The 14,484-nt window shown below is 41.5% G+C and overlaps 1 protein-coding gene across 4 annotated transcripts in view; it reads right to left on the bottom strand.

Moving 5' to 3' along the window:
* NCK2 (NCK adaptor protein 2) overlaps positions 1-14,019 on the bottom strand; it is an 84,374-nt gene extending 70,355 nt beyond the window's left edge. Inside the window, exon 1 of one of the 4 annotated variants that reach the window (XM_057369478.1) lies at positions 13,696-14,019. The gene's annotated coding sequence lies outside the window, so the exon portion shown is untranslated. Of the gene's footprint in view, positions 1-1,002; positions 1,026-13,019; positions 13,113-13,695 lie in introns of those variants that run through there. The other 3 variants (XM_057369475.1, XM_057369477.1, XM_057369476.1) reach the window with 3 other exon arrangements.
* Positions 14,020-14,484: the final 465 nt, after the last annotated feature.

Genomic DNA, 14,484 nt, shown 5'->3' with positions numbered 1-14,484 from the left:
ACCCATAACAAAACCCAGAAGAATTAGTGAACAGATTAAAAAAAAACACCTGACAAAAGAAATAAGGCTCTCCTGCTGGCTGAAATAATCACAGTCTCCAAGCTCAACAAATTAGAGTGAGATTTCAAAAAAAATTGGCAGAGCTGAACTAAACATCTTGCTGTTGTCAAAATGAGCGAGTCCTGTGCTGTAGGTAGAAAGCAACTAATTCATCCTTCTACTATCATTTCTACTTTCCAGCAATGTCTAAATTCCACTATTTGCAATCTGTGATTAAATTATCTTTCTTTTCTGACAAAGAAAACTCAGACTAGCAAGCTGAAATCAAGTAACATTACATGACCAGAACGGCTTTCCTACTTGTTTTTTTTTCTTTCAGCGTGCAATCACAGATACAAGGAAACAGAAAATCATTCACCTTTTCACTGGCACACATAGTTCTTCTCTTTAAAACTTATATTGCATCTTGAAACTAAGTTTTTTTAACAGCTTTTTATCCCAAGGATGAAAATTAACAAGTAGTAACTCTATTGACAAGACCTGCTGTGGGGGTGATACTATGTTTTTACACACAGACAGACATCAAGAAAATTATCTTACTCCAGAGGGGTGGATCCCACAATCTGGAACAAATTTTCCATGAGCACCTTCCACAGAAATACTTGTTTTGGAGAGAGTGTACGTATGCTGTTTATCCAGTATGCAGAGGTGACTTGGAAAAAGACGTCAAGGAAAYACAAGTGATTCTAGAATCAGAGCCCAATCCAGACCTACTGCAACATTTCTATGGATAAAGAAGAAAATCAAGGGCATTTCTACCRCATCTGGGAGAGGATATTTGCAAGCACCTGAAACAACTCATGGCAGCATCAGCTGGGATACCTGACACAGCACAGACACCCTTCCACTACACTAATCCATCAAGTTCATCCAAGACAAGGTCCATTCAGCTGCTCCAGCTGATGAGAGTTTCAGCCATGCAGAGACAAGACTAGCACATACCTGCTACTCACATCTCTAACGATGAATGTATCTGCTCACTGCTGCTAGAGGCAGCTATGGTAGTGGGTTTGAGAAAGCCAGGGCTTTTTCCCCAGGCGTAACAAGCATAGAGCTGCCAGCCACTGGTGTTGCCTTCTAGAAAAGCTATTCCTAGAAAAGCAAGAAAAATGTGTGRGCTGAGCTGAAAAGACAATGTTGAAAATAAAGCAAGCAGAAGAGTCCTCTGCAGTGGAAGAGGCAAAGAAAATCCCCATGCCTGCTAAGTTTTAGGCTGAGRAGCAGATCTCCCACACATTCCACAGCCAGTAACGGGGTTTTTCAGGTATACTAAGCTTGGAGGTGGGATGAGAAGTGGCTTCCAYGTGCTACAGCAAAATTTTACCGGGCCCAGCAGACAAATAAAGTATGTTAAATTTCCTGAACATTTAAATATTCATTGCAAGGCAGAATAAAAACAAACAAAAGCACTAGAAAATATGCACTTTACAGAAYTTTCCATATATTTTGCAGATTCCATTGAAACCATCTGCTGTAGCTGCCAGAACAATTCAAGAACCACCAAAATCTGTGTTTGACAGGTCCAGACCTACTGTAAAGAAAGGAAAATCTGAATTTCTTCAGCATGATATAAAGAGGTGTTCCTGGATAACACAGGTAACATTTCTTCTATAATAATTCTTTTAATAAAAGCACCGTGAAATTCAACTTCGACAGCATTTTTAATTGTAGGTGCAGAAAACAAAAAACCTGTCAACTATTGAATTCTCACACACACCATCATCCTCCCACAGCTATWACTACACTGGCAGAAGAACTATCACAGATACACAACAATACCTAAAAACCAGGGCTCTCCCACTGGTACACCTAAAATGCCAAAAGAGTCAGAACTGATTCTCAATGTTGCATACACTTCCTTTAATCATCATTTTCTTCTTTCCATATGTTGTTTTCTCTAAAAGGTCCCAAATCCAAACCTCAGAAAAGTTAACTAAAGACACTCATAAGTGGCTTGAGTATCATAACTCAGTTAATTAAATACTTGGAAGAGTTCACCTGGTGGCTTTGAAGTGCAGCAGAGGACTAATTCAGGTCTCTGCAAGCAGCAATGTACTTCCTGAGGATCTATCAGTAAAACGGTAACAATCCTTTAGGTAAAGGAAACCTAAAAGTTTCAAGATGGGAAATGAAGCTATAAACAGCAAGAATGCAAAAGTTTACTTCCTGTATCCAATGTCAGCAAACTACTACAACATCAAGGTACATGCCAGTCTTTTCCTTTCTTAATAATTTAGTCTTTAAGGTGTTCTGTGCACTTTTTCGAGCATTTGCTACCTATTTCATTTCTATACTTAAAGATCTTCCTGCATTCCGAGACAATTATTATCATTTTGCTTTGATGCTTTTTTCCTTGGATGTTTTCCAGATGAAGTTCTAAATTGAAGTTCAGCAGAAAAACGATCAGAGCAYTACATTTCAATAACAGAAGCATTGAAAGTGTGGCCTTCAGTGTATTAAAGTCATTGCTGGAAGCTACATATGAAAATATATTACCCAYCTCAGAAAACCCTCCATTGTTATAATTTGGTCATTTCACACACCAGTGATCAATYCCAGCTGAGCACATTCTGTAAGTCCATACATAATGATAAAAAATTAGACATACCAGAGAAAAATTCAAGTCTTTCTTTCATGAACAAGTTTATTCACCAAGTGATTTTATATAAAAATMATTTTCTACCGCTTCTTGGTATGAAGCTAAACAAGCTGAAGATACACAAATTGTTGGTTACAAGGGTCAATGACTCAGCAACCTGCATTATGACCACTTTGCAGCAAAAACTGWTATGCACAAAACAATTACTTCAAAAAACAATCTTGGAAATATGCCCAAATTTTTTTTTAAAATGTACATATATGTTTAAGGCTACTAACTGTGAATCATAAATCCTTTTTCTAGCTCTTCCTAAACTCTGGGTTTTTATTTTCCAACTTTCTTTCCTTTACCAGCCCTTAAAAATTTATAAGTTTCAGATCGGTGTTGCATATAAAGTCCTCCGAATCAGCAACTGTCAGTAAGTATATTACAGCACATCTACAAGCTGAAAACCCCAGGCTACATTTCATTTCAGTATAGAACAACACAGACTTTTCAGAAGAGCAATGTTCTGAAGAAATGTTACAAAAAAAAAAAAGAATATCCAGCTATGGGAAAACAGAAAAACTGAAATAATATTGCTTCTGCCATTCCCACAAAACCCTAGGAAACTGGGATCCAGTGCTGAACCTCATCACACAGTTGTCTCTACTGCACCTCTCCCACACTAAAAAGAGTAGACAAGAAAAAGGAGGAGGATGTATAGCAAAGGAAAGCACGGTGTTATTTTTACATAATTCATTTTAGCCCAAAGCCAGTTCAAACTGGTAAATCCTACCCCACTTTGGACCACATTAAACTCAGATTTAATTAATCAGTCCCAAATACCTAGTTGCAAGCATATACATATGAAGGTAGAAAATGAGAACATGATATTCAGCAGAACAACCTGTAAAGCACCCTATACTTACTCCAACCATATAAGCAAACAGACAACCTCATTTCTGCCACTGTGTGCAACTACACATTTGGAATAGCGAGCCAACAAAACAATAACAAGAATATCTTCATCCAAATCCTATTCACAGCTGTTAATTTAATGGAAAGACTCTTCCGGCATGGAGAATACAAGAGTAATAGCCTCCACGGGAACTTTAACAGCAGATTGTCAGACAAAGGGCTTCGTAATGCAGCAGCTGGATGCCATTCAGCTACCTGACAGCCCCTGTGCTGCCTGGAAAGAGTGCATTAAGCAGAGGATTTCTGAGGCAGTGACCTGCGCTCCCCCACACTGCAAAGGGAGCAGAAGGGACACGGGGTAAGGAGGCAGATTCGGATGCTTTGAAAGAGGTATCAGAGCAAAGGGCTGAGTGATGCAAGACAACATATGACGATCAGTCGCACACAGCAGCTGCAGGGACACACAGATTTCACCACAAAASAGTTACACATCAATGCCACTGAAAATTATAGAAAATCAATGCAAAACATTTATTCCATTTTTCAGTGTAAAAATGATTCTTTTTATTTAAGGAAAGCTATGTATTGACTGACACATGTGGGARCCCATCCCAATACCCTAACACAATTCCAGAATATATTCATAGAAAAAAGTTAAAAGCAATTACACAGAAATCTTTTAAGCAAAGATTCAAATGTATCCTCACTTCAGAAATCTCATCAACTCTACTTCTGCACATCACATAACTGCAATGTTCCAGTCAATCTTATTCATTCCCAAATGAATGTAATCACATTAGACAGGATACAGTTTTTTCTAGTTTTACCAAACAATTTTATTGAATATTTTATTTTCTTTGCTTAAATATTTCTGCCATACGAATGGATTACAGACAATCCAAAAACATGTCCACTCACAATCAAGGCTATTCCCATTCCTAATTATCTACAAACACTGCACAATGGAAAAGRAGGAGGGAAAATATTAACAAAGCAAAGGCACAGGTGATTACCATYAGTTTAGACAGCATAAAAGCCAAGGTATGCACCAATTAAATCAAAGTTWACCTTGAATTAGGTATTTACAGATTGATAAAATAAAATGGTACTTCCCTAAGAAAATCTAAAGGTGCATCTACACAACTGCCAAAACTATGAATTATATTGRTATCAGGTGCAAGTATTAATACTGGGGTTTTGAGTTTTGATTGTTGGATTTTGTGGGAGGTTTCATACATCTWGTAGGCACCACAATTTTAGAACAATAGTATCAGCAATTTAAAAATCCATTGAAATCCAGTTGCTTAACATCAGGTATGACATCTTGCAAACTAGGCACATCCTTCACATTCAAAAAGGCCCATGGCAGAAATATGGAGWAGAAACAAGAGCCAAGGGCTGCTACCAGTCAGGTGGGCAACAGGCAGGCAGAGCTGACAAGGGAGTGGCACTGGAAAAATGACTTCTCTAGCACAACTCCACCTTGACTCACCTGCATTCATGACTCACTCACATCCGACTCAGGATTGCTATTTTTRAAGAATGAAGCATTTAAAATTTTACTACCTGCTTAGCAAGCACAGTATAATCTACTAAATACCAAGCTGCTTCAATGCTATGTACACTCAGTAATGGTATGTATGCCATTGCTGCAAAAAGAGGAAGTCAATGGCCATTAATTCAGATTGGAGTTATGTATGGTATCTTCTTTTAATATGAGTATATCACTTATATTAACTCAAAGGWATCCAAATGACCAACTACTTAACCACTAAAAATTATCTACCCGGAAAGAAGGCAAAAAAAATATTAAAGAACAGAACAGAAAAAGCACAAGGTTACACTGAAAAGACTTTTATAACAGAACATTGAAATCAGGTCTAGCTGCACCATTAAACAATTTAATACAGTTAAAACATGGGGGGCAAAGCACTCTAAAAGTTACAAATTTCYATGATATGCATTAATATACTTATCTTCAAACCTTGATTCCTCCAAAACAGGAATTTCAATGCTCAATGCATTTAAGAGCTTTTCTTGCATCACATTTTAGTTTTCCCACTTTTTTTCCCTGTTTTCATACATTTTGATTTTCTGTTTTAAATTTTATGTTTCCATGTTTTTAAACTAAACACTAAACTAATTCCCTGTTTCCCCCGAGGGACTAACTTCCTTTTCCATCAACTTAAGCAGGCATTACACCAAGCACTGCCTGATCCACACCTGCTCTGTAACAGCTCAGTACAGCTCATTGAACAATCCCAAATTACTAGGAACCACACTGGCTTTAGGGGACTGCTGATAGAGTAATGTAATACACAATGTATAGGTGTAAAGTCTGTCTCTAAAAATAAGCTGGCTGTGTGACACTACAGCAGAAGTTCAACACATAATTCAATGTACATGTCGTGACAAGTAAAGAATGTGTAACTRAAAAAGAGTTGACTTGCAATCTAACCGTGGCTCTTGTCTTGGAAAAGATGTACTTATGGCTCAGCTTCGTGTTTTGTAAATAAGAGACATTCACTCCAATAGGAGCACTAGTGGTACTAAGCACATGCTTGCATTTTCATAGGGCCACAGCAATGGAGGGATACAAAACAAAGAATGAAACTTAGGCAAAGCTTTAACATTGCAACTTCCAGAGAGATGAAAGATGTGAATAGAATAAACATCCAGAATCTCCTGTCAGCAAAACAGAAAGATCCTAAAGGAATATAACCAAGAGTATTACAAGACAAGACTAACAGAGGAAGACACACATTGTCACAGTAACAACATTACTGAGACTTTAACAGTTTTCTGCCACAGGAAGTCTATAACATTTCAGTTCATTATGATTCCCCATGCATCCCTTAAGAGCCTCAAAGCTCATAAAAATGATGTGTCATATTTTGATACTTGTGCTAAACACAAGCTTTGTGATTACCAATGTTTAAACTCAATACAATCCACACAGTCCTTACTGAGATATCTGATTAAATTTCTAAAATTCATGAACTAGAATTTTAATATTGAATGCTCAAAATGATTTAAGTCTTTTGATATAACGGAACATAAGTCATTTAGTGTCAAGTGGAAGGCAGATCCTTTATTATAGCATTAATTATTTGGGATATTAGCATTAATTTCTTTCTCTATTTGAATTAAATGGAATTCAAAACAGTGTGAATTTATGAATAGTCCACAATATAATTATTTCTATATTRTCCCTGCAGTACTAGCAGAAAGACTGCCTACACACCTGAAAATGTAAAGGAAGGAGATTGATCATCAATTTTTCTTTTCATCTTCTTTCTGAAAGACAGGAAAGGTGAAGCTCCAGATGTTTATACTCTAAATGGCTTCACTCTTCTTTTGATGTAAAAAGACACATCTTTACACCACCTACATATTTTTGCATTCAACATGCAATGATTAAAGGAAAGCACACTTTAGCAAGATATACCATAAACAGCTTCTTTTATGACTGGAACAAAAAACATTCTTAATTAAAACCCCAAAGCTGAAAAAATAGCAGGGTCTCTTACAAAATTTCAGTGCTCACTGGGAAAAATGCTATGACTTAACTTACATTTCCAAAGTTGCTACATCCACAGAATTTCAAGTTCTGATAGGAAGGACTAAAGATACAAAGATGGTACCTTATTCCCAGCACCTAAACAGTACCAGTTTTCAATTCACTTATATTACAGGTATAGCCAGAGAGTGTTGTTAACAAAAGTAATTCATACCTATAAATAAATAATACACTATCACACATGAAAAACTGCTGTTTGCAGATCAKTTAAGTCACTACCACAGCACTAGAGACTAACAGACCAATCCAGCTTAACATTCCAATACAAAATACACAAAACCCAGCATTTATGGGGTTWTGCCCAACTTACAGGACTTCTTCAGTCTGGTTAAACTAGAAACACCTGGTCTAGTGAGACTGTAACCTTACAAATAAACAACAGCCAAGCCTATAAATAAACCAAATAAGCCATCTGTGCCACTGAATTCACTTGTTTGCAACCCATCTACACAGGTGTTAGCTCCTGGCCCTGCACTCTACAGCTGAACTACCATAGAGTGTTTGCACCATCACTGACTGACACCACCAGCACAAAACAAAAAAATCACTGAACAGAGAGCTCAAGTCCAACCTAACAAACACTCAAAACCTATTCTTCTGATTTTGATGAAATTTTCACAAAAATACTGAATGCATCGAAAACACATGCATCTTTAAATTGACTGGATGAAGTCCAACTACTTTTTTTTCTCTTCTACTACTTATCAAACAAACTTTCAATCTAAAATTACCAATTAAATTTTCAACCAATATGAAATCTATTTCAAACAAAAACACAAAGGATACTTGTTTAAAAAAACACAAAAAACCAAAAAAAAAAACCTGTACTCAAACCCAAGAAGTCTACAGAGTAAGTTTTGCTAAGCCAGGTGGCAGTGTGCATTTGCAGCAGCTCAAGTCTCCTGTGGTGGAATCCAGARTCCTTGACATGCCATCATTCAAGACCTGTCAAATTTGATAACACTGTGTGTGTGTCTGGAAGGACACCATCCATTCAGGGAAATGAAYGTGTCATTTGTTGTCATGACAGCTATCAAAATCCACCCGAGAGCATATCACAGAACACGTATCTCTCCTTTTGCATTAAAAGGTTGAAAAATACTTTCCTTGTCGTCATCTGAAACATCATTAGGATGTCAACTAAGAAGTCAGCTACTCTGAAATAGCAGTAGCCCAGGATGGCACTGGGAGCCAAGTCCGACTCAAAACAGATGTGGGAGAAAATAAGTGTGATGGACACATGGGTACTGGAAGAACAGCGAGGAAAAACCTTGCAGCCATGGTATGCGAAGGRTGTTGCACTGCATTAAAACCAAGAGGTCAGTATGATCGATGCTTGGATCTCTTCTTTGGTATGAGTGCCAGGTTTTGCTAAACAGGATGTTTAATTTATTGCTGTTCCTTGAAATTTTCTTAGTCCAGAGTGCCCTAAAAAATTCAGAGTAATACACAACTTCAAGTCTCCATACAGAGTAAGTTTTAAAGGACACGGTGTTTCTCTTCTCTCCCAAGCCTGTGAAAGGACTGAAGGAATAAAGTCTTTTATTTTACTATATAGTTAACTAATACTTAATTGGTATACAAAAAGCATTATTTTAGCCAACTAATTCGAAAATCCTAATATGTTTCATTTATAGTTTATATGCTTAATGAATACCATCATTCCTTCAAATAAACATTCCCACCCTTGMAAGGATCTAATCTTATTTTGAAGGAAAGGTGCCAAAACAATGTTCAATGACTTTTTAAAAATAATATAAATGAGTACAATAGTTAAATATGAAAAGAGAAACTGACACTTTTTTTTCAAGAGCTTGTTTCTATTTTCTTAAAAATAATGAAATGCTAGCAGAACCAATAATGCCACCCCAGCACGAGCAAAAAGCACCTGCTTTGTTAACCCTCTTCCATTTCTCCTACAGGGTCTGATGGCTCCTCTGTATTTGCACAGAGCCAATTCAGTGTAACCTGTAGGGAAAAACAGGCAAGAGACAGCACTCAGCTAAAAGCAGCTTCTCACATCGTAAGAGGACGTGACCCTGCATCAGAAAGAGCACCCACAGCCTCTAGCTTCTCCATAAAAAACTCAGTACCTGCTTTTGTACTCGTGTCACTTCTCTTTATTAAGGCCTTCACAAACACTCTGATCGTTTCTGCAATGTAGAAACTTCAAATRGCTCAGAAGGCTAAAATCTGCCTTTCTATCAAATAGGTAATAAACAGAAGGCCTACTCGTTGATTTTTGGTTATTGATCCATCTCAGCTAATCAGCCCAGCCCTGGCACATCAAATACCATCCACCTCACCACCAAGCACCACGCAACAGATATCTCTGAAGAGAAGAGGAAACCAGTGCCCCACCTATCCAAACGGCACAATCTGCAGAAACACAACTGGCTACCTAACTAGAYTTCTTTTCCTGATAAAACATCTTATTTGAAATAAACTTTGTATTTAAATTCATTCATTTAAAAAAATTTAAAAAGGAGGTTGCYTAAGACAGTTACTACCTGATTTTGTAAACATACTACATCTACCATTTTTGTCTAATACAGTTTCAGCTATATTCTATCTGTGGTCTATYTCACTGTTTGCACATCTGTTTCAATGGTTGTGTGTACCCTGCAGACAGTAACCAACACGAGTTGAGGAAAATTGGGTAAGGTAAGAACACACCTGTATAGCATTTTATTTTGCACCTGTATTTTGTCACAATTATAAGAGAGAAACAATACTTCTGAGAATTTGGGGATCTGCTAAGTGTGCCAGCATGTTCACCACACTGTCTGCTCCACCAAAGAATCAACAGCAGTTACATGCCACCATATTAATACTGGATAATGAGATCAGCACCAAAACCAGCATGGCAAACCTGCAGTGCAAAAAAGCCTCTAAGCCACAGAGTTTGTTTCTATAACTGCGAACAAATACAGGCTATACCAGCACACCTGAGCTTCCACTCCAATGTTTTTCTTAGCATGAGTATTTCTAAAACTTTACAGTAGACACCAGGGTTTTGTGTAGAGCTGCAGTAATTTAAAATGCAATAGGTTGCTATTCTCTAATCAAGATYTATTCCTCTGCATCTGAATTCTTAAAATTTGCAATACTCTATTAAAGCTTGAAAATGTACACTGTCAGGCCACCTCATTGCATACAGTTATTATTTATGCTGGGTTTAAAATACAAAGTCACTTCATTAATGGCGAGAAACAAATTAATGTGTCACATACACTTAATTGAATATAAAAATCRGTTTTTCATATTTCAATGCACTTTCAACTTACTCATGTCATTAGCATTTATGAAACAATTAAGAATCCTTATGATGGGGAAAAAAAAGATTACTTCAAGGAAAAAAATAACCAAAACACAAAAACTTAACATTTGGAAGAATTATTCTACCCACCACTGAACAGAGCAACAGTTTAATTGGGCAGAACATCAATGACTACACTATTATGAGAAAACTAATGGGCCTAATTAATTTGCAAAAAAAAATTAAATTGGAACTACCAAAACCAGAAATAACTTTACAATTCCTGGGCCAACATGCGTAAATCTGCAAAGCAAAACAAACAGAATCTCCTGCMGTAACTTTCTCAAAAAACTGGACAACTGGTGCACAGGTGAAATGATTAGTGGAGACCTCATTTCTCCACCTCAGGACGAAGAAACAATGCTATTTCCCACATTACAAACACCATTCCAGCTCTTTCTGACATCGTTCACTTCAGTTCACTTCACTAGCAAGAAATCTTGACTTCCACTCCTTGGAAATTATTGTTCTACAACATTCCTGTATACCTAGTAAATATGAGGACATAGTGCCTTTATTATTTCATTAGAAGCAGAAAGCAGCTCTCCTGGAGAATGCCTCAACTCTGCACCTCTTCAACGTGCCAGATGACCTACTTTGGGGGGGCAGGGTGTCCAGCAACAATCACCCAGCACCTCACCCTGGTCTGACTAAACTATCCAAAACACGGCAGCATCTGGTTTCACAGYTTTCAGCTAACTAAAAACTCCTTCAAACACCTCTAATAAATCCACACCAGCAATCCTCCCTCCTCAAAACACAGTGGGAGTGGGGGGTGAGGAATGGCCACAGTTTAGAAACCAGCAGTCCCTCAACGCAAACAGAAGATATYTTTCTAGAACATAAGCTTTGCATTCAAAGATGCCTTGGTTTTGATTTCAAACCTGCGGCAAGTAAATTGATACAGCACCTGTCTCCATAAGTCTGGAAGCAGCTTTTATGCTCAAGGAGCATGAAAAATGCAGATATTCTGGGTAGTTTTGCTGCTGCTCAAGACCACAACCAGCAAACAGAACTGTCTGGGTATCACTTTTCGAGTCGCTACTGTTATAATTTCTACTGAGGAAAGCCATGAGTGCTGCAAAGGATTAACATACCAACAGCAACACACGGCACAAAAAAACAAAGATTGGAAAAGCAACAGACACCGCTGACCTTGTCCTTCTTCTTTAGCTAACAGAAGATGCGATGTGACAGAGAAGAGAGCAAACACCTTTCTTTAAGCTTCCAGACGGCTAGCCAGGAAACTAGAGAAGAAAAGAGATGAAGGAGGTAGGTTCCCTTTCTATGCAGCAGCAAGGCGAAAGCTGAAGTTCTGAATTTATCATGCATTCARTCACAAGGATGTAATAAAAGGATCATCCAGACTATCAAGGACTAACTGACATTAGTTTTGGAAAAATATAGCAAAAGAGATGTTGTGTAACTTTTTTTTTTCATAAAAGCAATCGGAAATGTGACCTGGTAGAGCTAGGAGGCAAATGCAACAGCCAATGTTGCAATGACAGAACAACAGCAACAAGAGCTAACATTATAATGAATCTATCTATTTCATGGCCTATATAAAAATATTTGCTAATTACAGCCTTGATCTTCATGGTACAGGTGCCTTCTATTGCTACATTTATTCACTGTTCCCAAAAGTGACATCTTCGGTCAAAGTCACGAGAAGAAAGTCAGTTACAAAGACAAAGCGATCTGCTTAACTTCCTAACAGACTTGGGCAAGACAGAGGATTTTGATTTCCAGAGTTGTGAAATCAGTAATTCAGAGAAGCAACATTACTTCAGAAATATAATCCTAAAAATGAAAACACAGTATCCATGTGCTGCTGACTGCTTCAGATCCCTAAAAAGCAGTGGCAAAACAAGTACTTTCAAACAGAAATTCTTCATAATCTCCTACCCAGTGAGTCCTTTCAAATTTCTCCATATTAAGTTACCAGTCCAAACTCCTGATGATACAAACCACGCGTGGTTAGGCCATGAAAATTTGTTTTTACAAAGGCCGCTAACCAATTTCATGAACGAGAAGTCTAGTTCTCCCACGTTGAGCTGCTAGAACAGTAGCAGTATATTCCTCAGAAATAAAAATGCTTCATGGGAAGAAATGCTGTTCAAGCTGAAGAACGCTTTAAATTCTTGCCGACTTTCCGTCACAATTCAACTTTAAAAAAAACAAAAGGTTTCATTTTGTTTTACAAAAACATGACAGTTTCGAGTGAAATGCTACATGGAATTCACGGAATAACCCTGATACACATAAAGGGCCACATTCACCATTAAAAAAGAGTGGAAGATATTAACTTATGAACTAAAGCCGAGAGCACTCATGATCAGACAGGTGCAGGTCAGACCTGAATTACAAACCTGAATCCCGATCTGACAACCTGATCTGAGATTGGCCAAAGCGCCTACCCCACCAGCATGGGGTAGCTGTCATCCCGGGCATATTATTAATTAAAAATAGGGCGAGAATACTTACAAACTTCAGTAATTTTCTTCCCAAAACACGCAAGGATACGCTTCACTGAACACTCAGTACATGAGGTGTAATTTTACCTTTACGTCCTTTACTGGCACCGACCAGGGCCACAGTGAACCGCGCTCCTTGAAAAAATCCCCGGCCTCAGCTTTACTAAAGTCGAAAGTCGGTGACGGAAAGAAACAAGAACTGAGCGGGCCGAGGGCCATGTCCCCGCCGGTGCCCGTACGGGGCGGCGGCGCTCCCGCTCCCGGTTCCYGCTCCCGCCCGGGAAACTTTCGGGCTGCGCCGCGCTCCGGCCGGGAGGCGCTGCCCGTCCTTCCCCCGCCGCTGCCCCGCGGCCGCCGGATACGCCGCCTCCATTCACCGGAGCCCCGCAGGGGTGTGGGGGGTGGTATCCCGGGCCGGCGCTGCCCCACGGCCGAGCGGCACAAAGCGGCGGCTGTCACGCACACACACACACACACACACAAGCAGTAACTCGGGAGGACGAGGAGGAGCCGACCCCGAGCCCCCCCCTCCCCCCCGCAACTGGACGTGGCACACAAACACCTCCTCCCGCTCCGGGCCCCCCGTGCCGCCCCCGGCAGGTACGGCCCCCCCTGTGCGGGGCGGCCGCGGAGCCTCGGCCGCCCAAGTGACACCCGCCCTTCCCCCGCTCCCTGCGCCCCTTCCCCGCGTCGCCCCCCGCGGCCGCCACAAGTTTGCGGCGGGCCCCAGCCCCCGCCCCGTCCCGCCCGCGGCAGCGCTCACCTCCGGCCGGCCGGCGGGGAGCGGAGCGGGGCAGGCGGCGGCGGCGGGGAGGCTCCCAACCCAGGCGGGCTCCGCTTCTTTGTCTCCTCGGCGGCAGCGGCGGCGCCCGCTCGCTCCCCCCTCCGCTTCCCTCTGCCCTTCCCCGGGCGGATGCGGGCCGCGTCCTCCGAGAGGGGCCGGCTGGCTCCCCCCCTTCCCCTTCCTTCTCCTCCTGCGCTCTTCGCCGGACGCGTCCAAGGCCCCGGCCCTCGGCGGCGGCAACGGCGGCGGCAGCTCCGCTCCCTGCCTTCCCTCTGCCTGCTGCGCCCGGCGGCGGCGGCTGCGGCCCCTCCTCCGCGAACCGCCCCCCCGGCACAGGCACAGCCCCCGCCCCCGCCCTGCCCTTCCTGCCGCTGCCGCTGCCGGGATCGCGCGGGAGGAGCTCCCCGGGCTCCCCTTTGCCCGCCGGGAGGACCGCTGCTCCCCCGCCCGAGCGCAGGAAGGACGGGCAGGGACAGCCTGGGTGGCTCCCTCCCCTCAGCGGGAGGACCTCTCCGGGACCGCGGGGCGGGGCAAAGGGGGCYCTGCCCGACGGGAGCGCCCTGACACCTCCTCCCCCTTCCCTGGTGCCCCTCCGTCCCGGGAGACCCGGCGCTCCCGGAGATGCTGYCCTGCTGGGAGCGGAAGCGCCCGGAGAAAGAACTGGCGAACGCTGAAAGACTCGGGAAGRGGGGGACGCTCGCGATTCGGGGCTGGGCCGGGGAAAGCGCCCCGGAGCGGGGAGGGGGCGTATCGCGTTTCGCCCCGGGG

The sequence above is a fragment of the Malurus melanocephalus genome, unplaced genomic scaffold, assembly GCF_030028575.1.
Source record: "Malurus melanocephalus ecotype Western Australia unplaced genomic scaffold, MMel_1.1 scaffold_111, whole genome shotgun sequence".
Classification (NCBI taxonomy): Eukaryota; Metazoa; Chordata; class Aves; order Passeriformes; family Maluridae; genus Malurus; species Malurus melanocephalus.
The sequence above is the reverse complement of the archived record's forward strand: the minus strand, read 5'-3'. Positions and strand labels throughout refer to the sequence as shown.